Genomic DNA, 19121 nt, shown 5'->3' on the forward strand with positions numbered 1-19121 from the left:
AAGTCATAATTATTTAATTACTAGATTAAGTTCATGGAAAATAGAGTTGCTCTCGGAGAAATGTCTTCGGACAACGATTGAAAATGAGCTTTTCTCCATCTTGTAAATTTTTTTCCTCGAGGGCATAACAATTAATTGTGATCGAATGGAAAAAAAAACGTTTATACGGGATTAACGATCGACAACAATCGCTGATTTGTTGGAGTCAGCTTATCCCTTCCATTTTGTGGCGCAGTAATTCCGAAACATTCTGCACACCTTGACCAATTATAGAGCTTCTCGTAATGGCATGCATCGGGAAATTGAAGCGAGAAAGTAAGGAGAGAGAATGGAAAACAAATGACAGAACGAAAGAATGGGAAATAAATATTAATGTAAGGGAATACTCGAGTTATTTTTGCTTGAGTTGACGATGCAAGTAAAGACGAAAGTTGAATGTGAAACAGGACGGTGGGAGGGGGCGTTATCAGTATGTTGTTTAAGCGGGCGAGCGGATTGACGAAATGATATTCCATCTGGCATCAAGCCTGGAGAATAATAAAAAAAAAAATGAATGATAAAATATAAATAAGTGATTTTTTTTTTGAATTTATACTGACGCGGTGTGACATTGGAGGGTCTCAGAGCAAAAAAAAATGTGTATCGCTAGCCAAAAATATTCACGTGGGACTGAAGTCACTCTGCAATAATACAAAAATGAGCTTAATCGGTTGCGAAGGACAAACCGACCCTAGGCGAAATGTATCGACTGCGTTCACTAACACAATCAGTAGATTATTTGAAATGAGAATCGTGACCTCGGACAAGATCGAGCAGTCGATGATAAATTTCTTTCGGTTTTGGGCTTTGGATCTATAGGGAGGGGAGAGGATGATGTGGGCCACGATGAGGGGCCGAGTGCATTGGGATATTGCGTAATGTGCCCCGACGGGTGCACGTTAAATTTCTTGATGAATTTATAAGGCATAATCGGATGACCGTGACGACCTCGGGCGCTAAAGTGGGGGGAGTTATGGATTCATGGACAGAAAGAAATTTGGAACATAAATTGGACCTCTAGAGGGCGAAACGTGGGACGAAATGACAATCAACCACGTTTAGGTCAAGTTTTGTTGGAAAAATTAGATTTGGGAGCATAATTTTTGGGTTAAAACTAACTTTTCTCCCCTGGGGCTTTAATTTTTACCTAAAATTTCATTCCGTGTGAGTAAGGATTGGAGGGAGATACATTTTTGAACCTAAACATAATACTATCTCTGATTTTCCTTAGAAAAATTTAAAAAGATCTTCACGATTTTTTAAACTCCGTGCTCCATTCTACCGACAAATCTATTTATTTTTCTTTCTCGAAAATCAAATTTTTCATATAATCACAATTTCACTTGGCTCTCTTCACTTTGTTTTGGTGATTCGCTGAAAATGACTCAGTCGTCATGGAATTTTGCATTAGTTCGAATAGCAAATCCCCGTGGATGAGAATAAAATAACTCGGGAGTGGCGAGAGGGGGAGGGAGAGAGAGAGAGAGCGAGGGAGTGGGATCATCCGCAGGTGACCTTGTCCTTCCGATGTGTAACACCCGGTACGCGGGAATAGCTTTCAAATTCTCTCATGGTCATGGTCGCTCGAGTGCCGCATCTGTTACGTCATAGTCTCAACATTCAGTTTTAAATTTAGAGGTCTCGATCGCAACACTGTCTGGTCTTTGTTGTTTTTTAATAAGAAAAGCTACGTTATTACGGTTATTAATGTTTTCATCCCAAAACTTGAAATAACAAAGTTTTTCGTATAATTTTTGTTTCTCTTGCTTTTGGATGATACTGGTGGGTGCGTCAATGAATGGCGTTTTCGTTCATTCGGTGATTTCATTTCTCGAAACAGTAGGCAATACAAACAGTTGAGGGGCGTGTAAAGTGATCTTAACGTTCAAGGACACATACGACAGCAGATAGAATTAGATAAAATGAAACAAAAAAAAATTGCACTCGTATTCGGTCTCTCATGCTTTGAATGTCACCAATACCTCGTACTTAAGCACACAAATATCGTTTTGCATGTAAATCTTTTTGTCGTTAACATTGTGTTTGTAAACGGGCCTTGGCCTTCGCGGGGTGATAAAGGCGAGCGCACGATAAACCTCCCATTTGTTCCAGAGACGTTCACCAGTTTGACCTAGTCAAGATTTCGTACGAGTTGAAAAAAAAACTGTTTTCAAGAAAAAATGAAACACAAAATTTCGAATAAATTACGAATAACATTGGATATGTTTTCTAGATTAGAAACTTTCCCTGTTTATCATTAATATGAAACAAACAATTAGAAAGTTTAAACTGAAGCTATTAGACACTATAATAATGAATCATAACTCGTTTGGATGTCTTGATTGAGCGAAAGGGATGATCAGATTGCGTGCAGTGAGGAGTCATTGTCCGTTTGATAGAGCAAATAAAAAGTGAAAATTCTGTTGAACTCTTACTCTCGTGCTCATGATGTATTAAAATCACTTATAGTAAATGGAGACTTTCAATTTTATTAAATACATTTATTTCTCTTGAAAATTATATTAACATGAGAATAGGAAACGACAATGTTCGTCATTACTTTCAATACTTTTCACCGTGACATTTGTGATTGCTTCTTTTGTGTATATGACGTATTCATGTATTCGGGTGGTGTGTTTTATCCATTGAGAACGTTCCCGGAATGAAAATTGAATACAGAGCAACGATGTTTACTCAGTGCCAAGTATCGATTGTTGTTTTGGTACGGCCAACTGAGGAAACATAATAGCCATTCTTCTCTTCAATTCTTTTAATTCTTTCTCGACGAACGTTCGAGCCTCGTATCTATCGTATTTGACTTGATTTTACTGCAAGCAAAGGGTAAATATCACTCAGTAATATCTTTTAGGGTAAAGAAGTCTTTCGTTTGTTTCAATGAAACAATTTATACTGGAATTATTTCATCTGCATAATCCGAAAAGTCAAAGTAATAGTTTTTTTCCATGAATATCCGATGCGTTTTTTAAATTATTGGGTAAAATCAGTGAATTACATATGATAGAATGATATGATTCTTTGAGAGACAAAGAAAAAGAATAAAGCGTGATCCGACTGGTGGCATATAATTGCAGTTAATAAAAGATGAACATAGGAACAATTTATTCGTCTCAATGCATCAATGGATGCTGGCATTGTCTGTCAATTTTATCGTTACAATGAAAGCCTCTGATGCTTGGATCCGGGCCGATTAATCCACCCACCAAATCCCATTCCATCCGCGACGCCTTTTCCAACTAAAAATTTATCATTTCCAAAAAGACTAATGAAAATAAATAAATGATTATTCGGAGGGCTTCGGAAAATACTCATGAGTCGATGAAATGACTGTTGGAGATTCTCAATAAGTTTCGGGTTGACTGAGTGATGAAGTGGAATCGATACGAGTGAAGGAATAGCATTGGGAGAATAATAAAAATTTCCACGGAGCGATCTGATATTTATTTGGCGTCTTGATCATTGATTACTTTTGATATAAAACCTCCGGAGGGACGTAATTGATCTGAAGAAGTGGGCGAGCTTGATGGGTCGAGTTCATTGTCACTCACGATGTTTCTTCATCGGTTATAGATAGACTCTGGTGTACGTGCGCCTGCGTACAGGACTTGTGGAAAATAGCTATGATCGCTTTCAGTCATTTTAAAGTTATTTTTATTCTACAGAGAATTTTTTGTTTTTCCAAAGCTCATTCAAAGAAATTTTAATCGACTGTGGATTTTATTGTTTATCATTGGACATTAAGTCATTTAGAAAGGCCGTACACCCTTTCCCGCCAGCAATAGCAACCCCACCACATCCCCCCCGGTATGATCCACGACCCCTGGTTTTGCATAAATCCATAACGTGGAATATACCTTTTACGATTACGAGCTCTCTCCCCACTCTTATTACAATCCACATTTGCTCTACCTGAGTGAAAATGGCGATCGTGAAATCGGTGCGAGAGCCGTATTCGTATCACAGAAATAATAGCGAATGAGAGTGGAAGAGAGATCACGATCGGATGGGGTGAGAGACTAAAGGGATGCTCGGTTGAAGGGTTCAGTGTCTCGCGTTGACCCTGCGCGTATATCCAATACTGTAAAACCGAAGGGGGAATGACCTAGTCCCTTCCCCCCCCCCACCCTCCTCGTTCTCTGTCTCTCTTCCTTCTGTGGGTATATATAATTAGCGATATGTATGTCTGGTGTGTAACTAGGAAAATTATCGGTTGCAGTAGAAACTTGCATCAAACGATATTATTGTTCATTCAGTGTTACTCGAAAGAAATTCGAAAGTCTAGGACACATGTTCAGGAACATTAATTATTCAATTAAAATTAATCGGGGAAAATTGTAAAATGGAGGAGCTCTATGGTAAAAAAAATTGACACTCAACAGAAAAAAAAACGTCTGATTTTTGATTTGTCGTTTTTTAAAATTTTCTAATGCACACGAGAATAATTAATTGCACAGTGCGTGACACGCGTCAGAAGGGGTGAGAGTTGATGTTATGTTTGTCACCTTTTTTTTTTCTCGGTCGTATTTTTTTTGTAGTTTGCAAGTTGTTATCGTTTGAATGATCAAAGTGAAAATATTTCGGAGTAAATGTACAACCCTCATGGGAGTGGGGAGCGTAACGGTGAGGTCATTACCCACGGAGCCCTCGAGTGCGAGTGAAGAGGGAAGTTGGGAGGGAAGAAATGAGCAGGAAATTGGCAAACATACAGCTGGAGTTACTGGGGAAAATAATGTGCGAGATGTCCATTAGGGGTGGTGAATGAGAATTGGGGAAATTCACATTGTGAAGAGATTATTCCCCATTGTTTTCATGATAAAAAAATTGGTCAATGATTTTTAGTGAAATTCATTGAAGAAAGTGGAGTTGTAAATGGGTAGTTTATTACTTTCAAATTTCCCATTGTTCTTACAACCCTCGTACTGTCTCGCGTATTAGCCTCGACTACGGCCAATGTCTCACAACTTTGCTAAACAATAGTCTAGTTGTTTCATGCAGCGCGAAAGCATCAGCTGCCATCTCTCGTCAAATACCGTGAGTTTTTCCTACCCCCGTTGCCTCAGAGGGAGAGAGACATACGCTAAAGGGAGGTTGGCCGCGAGAGTCGACAGTGCCATTGCACTGCACTGGGTGAGGGTCATTACTCCGAGCAAGGCGAGCCGGTGACCTCGGCGCCAACGCCCGGAATCGATCCAATCCCTCCTATTCTTACTCGCAGACACCGTGGCGGAGAGGCTAACGTTGAGAGGGTGAAATGCACCGCGCCACTGAACACTTTTTATTATTCCTCCTCCTCCTCCTCGCCCTCTCTCCCCCTCTCTCTCTCTCTCTCTCTCTCTCTCTCTCTCTGTACAATGTACAGAGTTTTGTATGGCTGTACCCGGGGAGAATGTAGAAGCTTCCTCCTCACACTTTTCCTCTCTACTATCCTACTAGTCTGTTTGCCCGCAGTCTGGACTTTCTCCGCCCCTTGGCTTTCACATCTTCATGTTCTGTATCACCATGTTCAATGTGCATTGCTTCACGCTCTTTGCTCAACCCTTCTGATTTCGTCGCGTAGAAACCAGACACAAAGACTGAGGGAAATAATTTGTTGCGTCGTTTTATTTTTTTCTTTTTAATTTAAGTAAATTATTCGTTGGTGTGAATTTCATGACTTTTTTTTATTGAAATTATGATAATAATTTTCAAATAGGCCTTGCGGGATCAGCACAGTGGAGTAAATAATTCTTGAAAAATTACGTAGCTGCTCCGTAATCTGCCAATCAAAACAGTATTCAGTCAAAATTACGAAAAAGTGCGTAAGTGTTCCGTGATTTTTATGGAATATTGTTGTGACTGGGAGATTACGGAACGGAGACGTAATTTTTAACGAATTTTACTCTCCGTGTAGATCTGAGCGCAGTCAGTTGAAGGGTGGGCGACCGCGCGGAAACACTTGCGGAAAAAATTCGATTTTTTAAAAAAAAAGAGGCTATGGCAATTGGAAAATTTGTAATTGGAAAAACAAGAGAAATAATCAGTGAAAAACAGTATAACTTTGTGGGGAATGTAAATTTGATGATTGGTAATTGAATTGAGACTTTTCGGGGTTCCGGGGCCCGTCCAGAGATGGCTTTAGTAGGACTTTTAGGGGCCTGTAGTCGAACTTTGGGCACATGCTTATTATTTAGAACACGAATATCCACTGCACACTGTAAATATTTATTTACCAATTTCACGGAATTCAGCATCAAATAGTCATGTTTGGAAATTATATTTTCATATCATCGAATTGCCATTTTGAAAAATTGACAATCTATACCCCTTTATTTCCGTGGATTTCGTCATCACTAACGAGGGATAGGCTTTCTTCTTTTCAAAAATTTTTTCTCTCAACCATCTCGATTTTCATTCAATTACATAATCAAGGCGGAACCGCGCGTGTCTTCGGTATGGACCAGCTGCGACCTTATTCGTCATCATCGTTTGAAAAGGACACGCGTCTTTTCATTGAACGTACGCGAGCGGTTTTTTTTTTACCTACCGCCTCCGTAGGTCTCTCATCTATACACCTGCTCAGTATCACAGTGTTCGAAAAATATTTCTAAATTTTGTAAAGTAAAAAATCTAAAATAAGTAAAAAATCGGAAAATTTTTAGCGATACCCCATCGAAAAGATGTCGTTAATGGAAAATTTTTAGAAAATTATGCAATAGATATATTTCAGTGACGCGTGGTGGAGGCGATCGCCATCTGTCTACCACCAATTCGAAATCTTTCATCCTCAAACTATTATCTAGTTTCCGGGAGAATGTGAGCATTTTGAATGATGAAAAACCCTTTTGCGACATATTAGATATTTCATAATACAAACTTCAAAACTCAGCATCTGCCGTTGGTTTTACGTAAAATCTCACTCAATCCTTTCAGCCCTTGGGTCACACAAAGAATTTCAGTGCAACATCTGTTGGAAAATGGTGAAATTTCCGTGATGATGAATGGAGTTGTCTTGTCAACAGGTGTCTTGACCCTTTATAAATTCTCCGATAACTTTTCTCAAAATAGAATGATGGAAAAATCACGGTGAATTGACACTTCACATTGGAATGTCAATCAGGGTAGATGAAGGTAGAGATTTTCGGTTAAATTATAGAAAATTATAGAAAGGCAGATGCCGTTTGCGGTTACTATCGTGTTAGTTTTGCGTAAACAGCAGCTGTTGAAATTTACGTGAAAATATGCATATGCACTGGTGGTTCTCTTTGGAGGGTTAGGGAGGTGAGCATTGCATATTAGATACCTGTTGCAGCTGGCGTTGGTAGTTTATGTAACGGCCTCGTGCACATTCAGAAATGAATTCAATCATCGAAAATGAGGAAATAATTCAGGAAATGAGACGAGAAGTGGAATAAAAAGTAAATAGTTAACACGAGTGGGAGGGGAGGTGGATATTTGGTTAGCAAAGTGAGAGGAAAGTAAAATGTTTAAGGTTTAATCCCTGAGGATGCGGAAACCCGAGAGATCTGTGCACGCACCGGTGTCATTAATCTTTCTGAGTTCACTTCCGGCTTCGCGAATTGCCTGACGGAAGGGAAAAAAAAAAGTAAGCGAAAAGGGGGATCTGACTCTCCTTGAGAAATAGCAATGTCTCCCTTCTGGTATAGGGAGTATCTGTTTTATTTCCTACAGGAAAATTGGCAGGTGGGTTTTGGCCCTTTTCGCAAGTTTAATAGTGGATTAGGAATCTTGAATGAGTATTTGTCAACTCAACGATTCTTTATTCAATTGTTGATGGATTAAGGATATGTTTATTTGTTCAGCATACGATGACTTTGACAGGAACGATAATAGCATTATAAAAATTGAAAACAAAAAAAGAAAATAGACGGATTTGTTATGTCTTTTAGTGAGATAAATGAGTCCAGCGGGCGGAAAATACCCTCGAGACGAAAGAAGAATTATCTTAATATTCTCTTCCCCTCTCAATTCATCACCCTATGAAATTCGAAAAGCCACGAAGAAAATGAGATGGCATCACACAAGGCGAAAGAGCGTACAGGAGAAGTGGAAGATGGCAAGAGGTGGGTGGGGGGTGGTGAGGGGTGGCAGGGAGGAGGAAAAAACGTCCCAGTGGCTCTCTCACACCTCTGTCAAGGTCCACGGCGTCCGTTGATCCTGCTCGGTCACAGACCCTATGTCTCTCCTTCTCCACTTCTTCCATCTTCTGGATGTGCCCTTATCCCGTGCTCTCAGCGGTGGGAACGATATTCTGCGCATGAGACTGTGCGCAAAAGGTCTCCCCTAGATTATGCCGCATGCTGGACCGCCTTTGTCTCTAAGCGAATACCACTAACTGTCGGTTGACAGCCTCGGTAAAGATTTCAGTCTCTCTCCCACCGATTCAATATTTATAATTTTGAACCATTTTGTCGTGTTAAGGAAAAATTTTGTTGGAATTTTCTTGTATTTATTTTTTGATATTTTGTTTTGGGTGAGGGGGGTAAGGCGCTCCGAGGTTTTAAAAAATATTTAATAAATGAAAGATCTAAATGATCTTAATTTGGTTAATTTAGAAATTTATTACATTATGTAATAAATATACCATTCCAATTTATCCATTATGTAAATAAATATTCCGTTTTTATTACAATATTTTGAGAAAAGAATGAAACATCGATTTTGCGGCCGCACAACAAATATTTGTTTTAGGGCCTGCCTGCCTCCTCAGCCTTGTCATCATCTATTGTTCCGTTCTGAAAAGGGGAAACCAAGCATTCAAACATAAATCATAAAATTGAAAAGGTGTCGATGTCATTGACGATCTCGCAGGACACCCGGGGTTAAAAAGGGGATTTCTCTCTTTTTAGACTGCGAACCAGTTAAATTATTAGCCTGAGTATTGTAGTACTTCGTGGAGCCTCGGAAAGGATACGAAGAATAGAATTTGCACCTACGGCGGGTGTATTTAACACAAAAGCCCTCATCTCCGTTGTCCCTTCGTCCTCACTACTTCGTAATAATTTCTTAGCCTATATCTGGAGCAGGGGATTTTAGTCTACTATTCGTCATCGCAAGGTCATGTCTTTTATGCTCATTCATCAGATGATTCTTCTTGCACAGATGTAAAGGGTTCGATGCATCTCTATGAATCGACGGTTCTTCCAATTTATCGGGAACCTCGATCGAAATGCGTGGGAAGGTTTTCCGAAATTCTGAAAAAAAATATAAGATGAGGATGCGCAGCTGCGTGACCCTGTTTGAGCGGATTCATTGTTCGAAATCAATCAAAAGGGAGAAAAATATGAGATTCAATTCAACGGATTCTTGAATTTTGATGTTTTTTTTCGTCAATGGAATGAGGGAAAAAAGAACGGGTTGAGATTTTCGATTTTTCCGGTCTTTTGATCGATGGTTGCTTCATCCCCCGCCTCGATATTTCTTTTTGCTTTCAAATGAAGGCTTTGTCATCATTTTAGATTCGAGTTATTAAAAATTTTATTTTTCGTTTTCAAATAATATTTGAAAGAAAAAAATTAAATTCATTTAGAGCCTATTGCTAATTTTTTAGCAACATTTGTGAGAGAAAAATTTATTATCCGTTTGTTCGTTACTTTATTACTTCTTTAAAAACTTTCATGTTCATGGAACAGTCCTTGAAGTTTTTAAATTAGGTATATTTCTGTGGAAAGAATAGATTTTCGAAATGGGAAAAAACCGGAAGAATAACTGTCGGTTTTTCTTGAAACATCTTATTTTAACGGAAAATCTTTAACGAAACTTCGTAGACTACGCAGAACTAACTGACGTCCTTGCATACCTTCGGAATCTCCTGGGGGTGTAGGGCAAACGACGTGGCCTCGAATCTTTTGAAACCCATAATGTTATTTGCGTTGCGAATCATCCGCGACCCATTATCTGATTTATGAGGGATCACTGGCCATCTTTGTTTACCATAGTTATGTCCTATGAGAGGTGACAAGAGGGATGAAGATGTTACGTACTGAGGGAAACGTCATTTTAGAAGTCAAATAATTTGAAACACATGAAAGCTAGGAATTTTACAACTAAACTATAAATGTGGTGCATAAATTTTGTCTTCGCGTGCCAGATAAATCTTTGGTACGTTATGGTATTCAAGGATCTTGTTGGAATATGGGGTCAGGATTGGGAAGCAATAAGTAACATTTGTTTCAGAGCAATCAACTTATTTATTTTGACGTCTTTCTTCGTCGAGGGTAGTCGAGGAATTCCCTAAAAGTTCAATAGCTAAATGAATAATTCGTAGATCAGTGACAAAAGACAAAAGAGAACAGTCATCTTCTGGTTCTATGCAGTCTGTCATCCAACTCCATCATATCGAATGAGCAATCAAATTCGAAAGGGTGCCCAGACTTCCCAAACACCCACTCATTCATTTACTAGCCACGTCACGATTAATATACGATATTGAGTATTGCATTTGAAAGGTTATTTTTGAATATTTCAACAGATGTTTTAAAAAATAAGGGATACAGTGAATCTTCCACTGAAAAATTACCCTATCACTCTTCGGCTTCTACAATAGTATTCCAAACACTCAGAACATCCACTCAAGACGCCGTTATTCTACAAATGCCTTGTGCGAATATGCGGATGATACGAAGGTCAGAGACAGGAGATTTTGTTGCCAGATACCAATGCAGCAGGTAGAAATGCGTTGGGATTTATGTGCGAGTTGGTTAAATATATATTTCAAAATCGTTATTTTTTATTCACGTATTCAATACGTAATATTTATAATTATTCAATACAACTCGTATACATGGAAATTAATTAAGACACATGGAGAGAACAATTCTTTAAAAATTACGTGTCTGTTCCGTAATCTGCCAATCAAAATAGTATTCAGTAAAAATTACGGAACGGTTACGCATTTTTTCGGTGAACGTTCCATACATTTTGTATTTTTTCCCGAAAGTTCGCTGAAAAAGTGCGTAATTGTGCCGTAATTTTTACGGAATATTACTGGCAGATTACGGAACAAATACGTATTTTTTAAATAATTTTTCTCTCCGTGCAATATTAGAGGAAGTGATGGCATAATAAATGCTAATATTGTTGTACATTTAACTACACCGCACGAATATATGTTGCGATAAAACATCGACAGAGGGCTGAAGTTGGCGATGAGGTCGAATACCTCACTTAAGGGCAAAGAACTTGGTAAAGTTCATTTCTATAGTCACCTCGCGCACTTCCAAATACAATCAAAGTATATGAAGGGATCAGTCCTTAGGCATGAAAATCCCCAGGTTGGTCCATTGTTGTGATCTATAATTTCACATCGTGAAACCGCTAGTTGAGATGCGCTGCAGCTGACCTACCTGGGAGTGCGGCAAACACATCGGGACAGGTACTACGACTGAGAGATGTCGGTGACCGGGGCGTCGATCCCGAGAAGGAGGCGAAGGACCTCAGGATATTCTCGCGAATCACACACGGGGCGAACGTCGTGCGCTGATGATTCTCATCACACACAATCGTACTACACGCTGAACATCATAATCATGATATAGTCAATTACAGATGTACATTCCGAGGAAACTAAACTTGGGAATAATATGAAAGTAATTTTGAAGTGAAAGAAGCTAAGTCAACTTGGCTTTTACAACTTAAGTTTTCATAAAATATCTCTTGACTTTAGTTTCAAAAGTAAGTGGAGTTGGGATCAATTTCACGACTGATTCATTCAGCAGAATCTAGGGAATTCTTCATCAGTACCACTATTAGGGATCGACTCGAGTGTTTAGCATGCCCCGAAAAAAATGTAATATCATCCTGATCCTTGAGATATCGCTTGGGAATTCTATCAAAGATTCCTCGACTCCACTTGTTCCCTCGAAATGAAATATTCAGAGATTTTTCTGAATTCGTTTTCGCAAATTGGAAGGGTTGTCATGAGTTTGAGTTCTCGAAAATTTCACATGTGAAAATTTTTAACAAGTTCACTCTAATTGAGATGTTTTTCCATTCGTTTAATTTCTTTGATTTCACAATGGGCCTAAAAAATAGCTAGACGGTGAGTGAAAAGTTGGACGGTGGTGTTCATGGGTGGTGGTGCAAGGGTAGTTTAACGGCGGTCGTCATGGTAACACCGACGGCTCAACGTACACGTTGCACCCCATCAAGGACCTTGAACGAGAACCGAAGGACACAAGCGATGTGGATGGAATGTTAGAACTTAGACAATATTAGAAATATGAGTCTCAACATTTAGCTTTGTTTTTCATCCCCTTTCTTAGTCATGATCTCTCTCTGGGGGGATACTTTCGTTATAGTATATCGATGCAAATCAAAATGAGTATTTTATTAGTTTAAATCACATTCCTTTCACCCAAAAGCCCCAGATTTCAAGGGTAAGTGAATGTTATCATCATAATTATACTTATAATTATTTCTTTCCTCTGTACAACCGACTGCTTTTTTTATAATTTTATATTTTTCCTCGATTGGGAAAAAGTAATTATTAATTTTGGATTTGACGTGAAAGAACTTGTATCTTGACAATGAATGCACTCTATTGATTTTGTAGCCGTTTCGTTGCTATGGCTACACCTACACGCACAGACAATCTTCCTGTACCGCATACTCTTTCCCTCTTTCGTCCTCTTGACGAGGTAGTTTGTGCAATGAACGGCTTCTGGAGATGGGGTGCATTCTTTATACTGAGACTGGCTATATCAAGAGACCTTGATTCTGAATAAAGCCGGGAATTTCCTATTTCCACATTTCCAATGATTTTCGAATTTTATCGCATCAAAATGGTCACGCAATCTAAGAAATTTCCACCACATTAATTGCATCCCTTTATTCGAACAAAAGCATTGCGATCCAATTAGGGAGAAGAGTCATCGTCTTTGTTCTGAAAGTGAACCTCAAGGTGGTTATATACAGGGTGGTCCGATTAGGGGTGTCGATTCTGACCAGGCATGTTTTGGGGGTGATTCTGAGCAGAAAAGTCCTTTTCCACTTTTCGCTCGGACGCACCCCTGCAGAGATATGGGGGTGAAAAGAACGGCCAATGGGGCGCGAGCATTGTCGGGCACTCCGTCCGTGTGCCGCCGGTAAGCAGTGTGTGTGCTTCCCCTTCTCCTCGGCCGGACGTTCCATTCCGCTAGTGAGTGAGAGAGAGAGAGAGAGAGAGGGGGGAAAAAATATTTCAAGACAATCCTTTCGCGGGAGGGGGGGGGCTGGGGTGATTAAAAACCAATTATTATTTATATTAGTATTATTTATTAAAATACAAGATTCTGAAAACCACGGGCATCCCCCTTGGCATTCCGCAGCAAATTGTTTAAATATTAATTATCTCATTATGCAGGGGGCCTACAGTATTTTGTTAAGAGATCTTTTTTATTGCAAATTAAATTTACAACAAGAAAGGTCTCTTGACAAAATACTGTAGGCCCCCTGCATAATGAGATAATTAATATTTAAACAATTTGCTGCGGAATGCCAAGGGGGATGCCCGTGGTTTTCAGAATCTTGTATTTTAATAAATAATACTAATATAAATAATAATTAGTTTTTAATCACCCCAGCCCCCCCCTCCCGCGAAAGGATTGTCTTGAAATATTTTTTCCCCCCTCTCTCTCTCTCTCTCTCTCACTCACTAGCGGAATGGAACGTCCGGCCGAGGAGAAGGGGAAGCACACACACTGCTTACCGGCGGCACACGGACGGAGTGCCCGACAATGCTCGCGCCCCATTGGCCGTTCTTTTCACCCCCATATCTCTGCAGGGGTGCGTCCGAGCGAAAAGTGGAAAAGGACTTTTCTGCTCAGAATCACCCCCAAAACATGCCTGGTCAGAATCGACACCCCTAATCGGACCACCCTGTATAGACCTAGGGAGTTGAAATCGAAAAGGACCCCCCTCAGTTTTATCGAAGAATGAACGGAAAGCGCGCGTGGGTGTGGAATGTTAACACACAAAGGGTGATTCCGCTGATCTTATTGGTGAGTAGTACATACACTGACAGCGGAGTTACACACACTCTTGTTTTGCAAAAAAATTATTTTAAGAAAGAAATAACCGAAATTTGGAAACGTATTGTCATGAAATTTGGTTCTCTATGGAACGTTCATCGATCGTCAAGTGAAATGTCATTCGCTGAAGAGAATATTAGTATTCGAAACACGTTCCTGGAGTCGAGAGTCGGCCTCGGTAACAGAAGTGTACCATTAGAAAGATGAGGAACGTGGACGGGAGGTTAAGCACTCATTGCCCCGACCAATCCTCAGATTATCCTCAGGTGATAACGTAAAAATACAAATTGTATAGAACCACTGGGAATCTTCTGCCTCCCGCATAATTTCCATTCTGAATGTCGTGGCAGCTGTCATTGCCTGGTGGTTGGGTGTTCACTTATCCCGGAAGAGATTTCCTCAAAAAAAAAAAAAAATCGAGAGTCTGGGGATGGTTGCGCGGGACAAGGTCGCCGGTATCCCTTGGCAACGAGAGCCAGCACGTGTTTCTCACCCCTCACTCTACCCTAACACTTATACCGACGAGCCACAATGAAACGATATTAGCTTTATTCGCATTAGCGGGGCTTCGACCAAAGGCGGTGAAAACACCTTACGGGAGAATACCTGTTACTCGAAATTATCAGTCTCTTCAATTGCCTTTGTGTTCGTATGAAGTCATTGTATATGAAATGATGAGTATACAGCAATTATTGTTTATCGAATTTTACCATTTGTTCGATTTTTTTTTTCCAGAAATATTTTTTTATTGTCTCAGTTTTTTCGTAAACTCCAAAGTAAAGACACTCTTAATTAGGTAGATCCCTTGGCGTTAAACCACTCAGTCTAATGGCATTAATCAATTAACGACATTAACCTCCAACGCCCCCCTCTCCCCCCCGCCCACGCAGTTCAGTGATCCTTCAAGGTCCTTCACGCCACAGTATCTTTATTGCCTGAAAATGAAGCGTGTAAATGTGCCCATAAAACTCCTCCTCTCCCCCCCCTCCCCGCCCCCCACCCATTCGAGAAACGACAAGACAGGGTGCGAAAAAAATGAGGGTAAGTGGATTTCGGGAGAGACAGAATGAAGAGCGTTACCCTGAAATCCGCAAGGACATTTTGGCTTGGAAATATTTTCCGGTCGACCCTCGACTCCTAGCTAATGGCATATAGCTCTCTCACTGGGTGAGAGAGCCCGGAATCCGGTGAGCTCGGTGAAGGCTAAACGGGGTGAAGGTCTCACTTGCCACTGGAGGCTGTAGCTTGATGTGCCCCCGCGTACAACACGACAAGGGCAAAAGTGTATTTGTACCGGAGTAAAGGAGACAGAATGCGGAAACGGGGAGAGGTTATCGTTGGTTTATTTGCTCTCCCTTCTTACCAACCCTTCGTGAAAATCTTCCCTCCTGTTTTCCGGTGTCTCAAGGTTTTTTTTTTTCCTCTCCGCTGTTTATCACTTTGATAAGGGATATGTTGGTGTGAACGGCCATCAATTGTGATTGGCAACGATAAGGGGATTCATTTCTCTTTTTAAGAAGTTTTTTTTAAATCTTGTCCCTTATGTGGAAATTTATTGTCAAAGTACACAACTCTTTAAATTTTTCGCATGAAAATCTTTAGTAGAGTTTGTGGTTAAAGGGGGTTGTATATTTTTATTGTGTATTTTTCAATGGAAAATGTGAAAAAACATTTTTTATGTAAAAGGATATGTAAAAGGAAAAGACATGGATTTTTCAAATAATCAATCTTTTTGGAAAAATTATCCATCCACTACGGAAACTCAGATGCTACTACTGAATCTCTCTGGCGAATCGATAGCCACTGGGTGATCATGACCGCGGCCTTCGACAGAGCTTGAGTCGGAGCACACGAGGATCCGGATGGGGTGAAGGTTACAACGCTCTGTGCCATTCCACACGCACATAATACACGTGTACTCAATGGTTAATTAAATTATCACGAGTCAATAGCATTTCATCAACAGTTACTGTTGCTAAGTTGGAGTTGAATGAGATTAGAGGGATTGGAAGGATGGACCATCCAATGGGGGCCAATATCTGTACGAAAATGGTGAAAGACTATTATTCGAGGTGGTGGAAGATCATTTCGTCGTTTCATTTTATAATAATTTTATGAAAAAAATTTTGATCTCTTACTCTTAATTCATGAGTCTACGAATGCAGGGGGTGGGTGGGGGTGCGGTCACTAACTCCTTTTCACTAAGGCACAATGTTCAGGGATCATTAATGACACTATAATTACTCGTTATCATTGCGAATACTTTGTGATTTCCTATCTCTGTTTTAAATTAACCTAATGATGTTTTTTTTTTGTTGCAGGTGAGTAGTACATTACCTACTTCATTATGAGCATGTCCTAAGTAATCCGAGAAAGGTAAGAAGAGTTGTCTCTATTTCTGGATAAAAAAAAGTCAGAATTTAAGAATGGCCTCACGTTTAAATGAAATTACTGCCTGGGAGTGATTATGCGAAATTACTCGGCTCCTCCATTATCTTTTTTTTTTTATTTTAATAAAAGGGGTTTTGATCCACATGTGATCGCTTGAAATGTTCACCTGTCAAGCTCCTCCGTCGTTCCGCAAGTCGACAATGTCACTTTCCTTTGTCTGTAAAAACTTGGTAAGCTCCGGTAGAGAGGTCGCTCGGTGTCGACGGCTGTCTGTCCAGTACTGCCATCTACTACTTGAACTGACTCGGTATGGAAGTTATCTACAGCTTCCATACTGCGGTACACTCGCCTCAGCAGTGCTGCAATAGCACTGCGCGAGTGATGTTAATGTCGGAGACGAGAGTGATTATAACCGATATCATGAATGAATGTTATCACGAGAGGGGGTCGTTCAGATATTTTCCAGACGTGATTGTCTAGTTAAATTTCCATATATTCGAATCAAAATTTTTTTATTTACTTCCTTTGGTCGCTTAATTATTTTGCGATGATAATTGTTCGTCACAAATCATTGCGCAACGTTTCAAATGACAGAGAAAGCAATCCGCTCTTTCATGTGTGATACGACGGCTAGATTCAACTTTCTTCCAAACTTTTCCATCTCTCCACTATGTGTGGCTAACGATGTGAAAGTTATTGCAGTTTTCACTTGATGCGATTCTGATGAATTTTCTCTTCTACATTTGCATGAACGTAAATATAAATCGTCTGTGTGATTGTATATGTTAAGGATGTATTTATTTATTACCCACGAGTGATAAATTTAATCCGAAAGATAAAGAATCGAAATGAGCGATTTTACGCATGACCTTAAATATCGTTTCGTTTGAAGACTTTATTTTCAATTCCAAGAGTCATTTACAAAGAATACGTTGACAAACTGTCGATACCAGCGATGTCATTACGAGATAAATCGAAATTGATTCTGAAATATTCCGCATTTAAAGGCATAACACGTTCATAATACTGCGATCGTTAGGGATAAACGATAAAATACCCAGCATATAGTTTAACACCAACGCTTTGATTAATTTCTGTATAGTTGCATACTACATTTACTACAATACACACATAGATTGGTAGATGCGTGGGTGGCTGTGTAACAGAGGGAGAGCTCGTGTCTCACCAATGTATCGGGACAAGCGGATTCATACGCACACAAATACGTAACCAAAGTTCAGTCACTTCGTAACCTCCTTTCGATCGAAACTATTACACACTAGTCAGTGATTCTCAGTCTGGGGGATTTTTTATTTATTTCACTTTCGTTTAAGCATTTGCGTTGGTTGGGTTTCACGATGATATGAGACTGAGTTAAAGTGGTTAGTTTTAGTGCATATCATAGGGAAAATGGCGTTTTTTTTGTGGTGAAATGATAGAACTGTCTGTTTTACTCATTTAAAAAAACTGAAATTTCGCGAGTGATATTGACTGGAAAATTTGCAAAATTTCTTTTTCTTCGTTTTTCTATTCTCGGATAGTTACAATTGTAAGAGAATTATGAGACATCGTCGGAATTAAAAGGCTCTAGTGAAAAAAAATTTCTCAAAATTATGAATCAGAAGAGGATGAATACATCCTCCCTATTCTGTATCCCCTGCTCAAGCCGCAAAAGTGTTGCACATTGAGTAAGCGGACAAATGCGAACGAACCAGCAGCAGTAGCAAGCGGAGTCACCTCGATAGCGAGTGTTGAACTCGCACGAATCTAGGCCGACTTCAACAGTAATACACATACACACGTCAACAAATGGATAGCCCGTGGGATAACGTACGAACCTTTATACTGTGACGCATGCGCTTGTGTTATAAATCTCCAACTCCTGTTGAGAGTTGAGATGAGTGAAAAATAAAAAGATGAGAAAAAAGAAAAAAAAAATCATCTGGCATCATCACGATTCGCAGCGAAGAATTCGCAACGACTTGCGCTCTCGTTTGTCCACACTCTCTCGACGATTGACGCGTGCACACTTACAGTGACGCCATGCCGATGCTTGACAGCGAAATGATGTCATCGTGATTGACTATGATTTTTCGATGACGATTGACAATTACTGGTGCATGGAATTTTTATGAATTTAATCAAGTCCATTGATTTTTTTTCAAAATGGCTTCAGTCCTCGTGTTTGTCATTCGATAGATGAGAGTGGAAATATTTTTGTTAATTTGATAAATCAATTACCGCTGTACTCCGCTCATCAAGTGACATTTTCACCGCAATTGGGCCACAGCAGTTGTTCCAAGATCGCTGGTGTCATTCACCCACCTCTTCATCGCCCACTCTGGCACTAATAGCGTATGTTCACAGCCCTTTGCAACGGTTGATCCACTGGCATTTATGTAATGCTGGAGGAGATGACAGACCGCAGCAATTTCAGTTGATTAGCAGATTTAACAAATTTTAGTTTGATATAACCGTTGATTGCTGAATTCATTGATCTACGTGGGGAGAAATTTTATTTTTTAATTATGTGACTGTTCCGTAAATTACGGAACAGTTACGGACTTCTTCGGGGAACTTTCAGGAAAAGGTCCAGAACGTTCCAGTAAAAGTCTGGAACCTTAATTTTAAAAAATGCGTAACTGTTCCGTAATTTTGCCTGATAGA

The 19121-nt window shown here is 39.7% G+C and overlaps 1 protein-coding gene across 1 annotated transcript in view; it reads left to right on the forward strand.

The window, feature by feature from the left end:
- The window catches only part of LOC135161250 (nuclear hormone receptor E75), a 78484-nt gene that overhangs the window by 1110 nt on the left and 58253 nt on the right, over positions 1 to 19121 (forward strand). The window lies entirely within an intron of this gene.

This window comes from Diachasmimorpha longicaudata, chromosome 4, assembly GCF_034640455.1.
Source record: "Diachasmimorpha longicaudata isolate KC_UGA_2023 chromosome 4, iyDiaLong2, whole genome shotgun sequence".
Classification (NCBI taxonomy): Eukaryota; Metazoa; Arthropoda; class Insecta; order Hymenoptera; family Braconidae; genus Diachasmimorpha; species Diachasmimorpha longicaudata.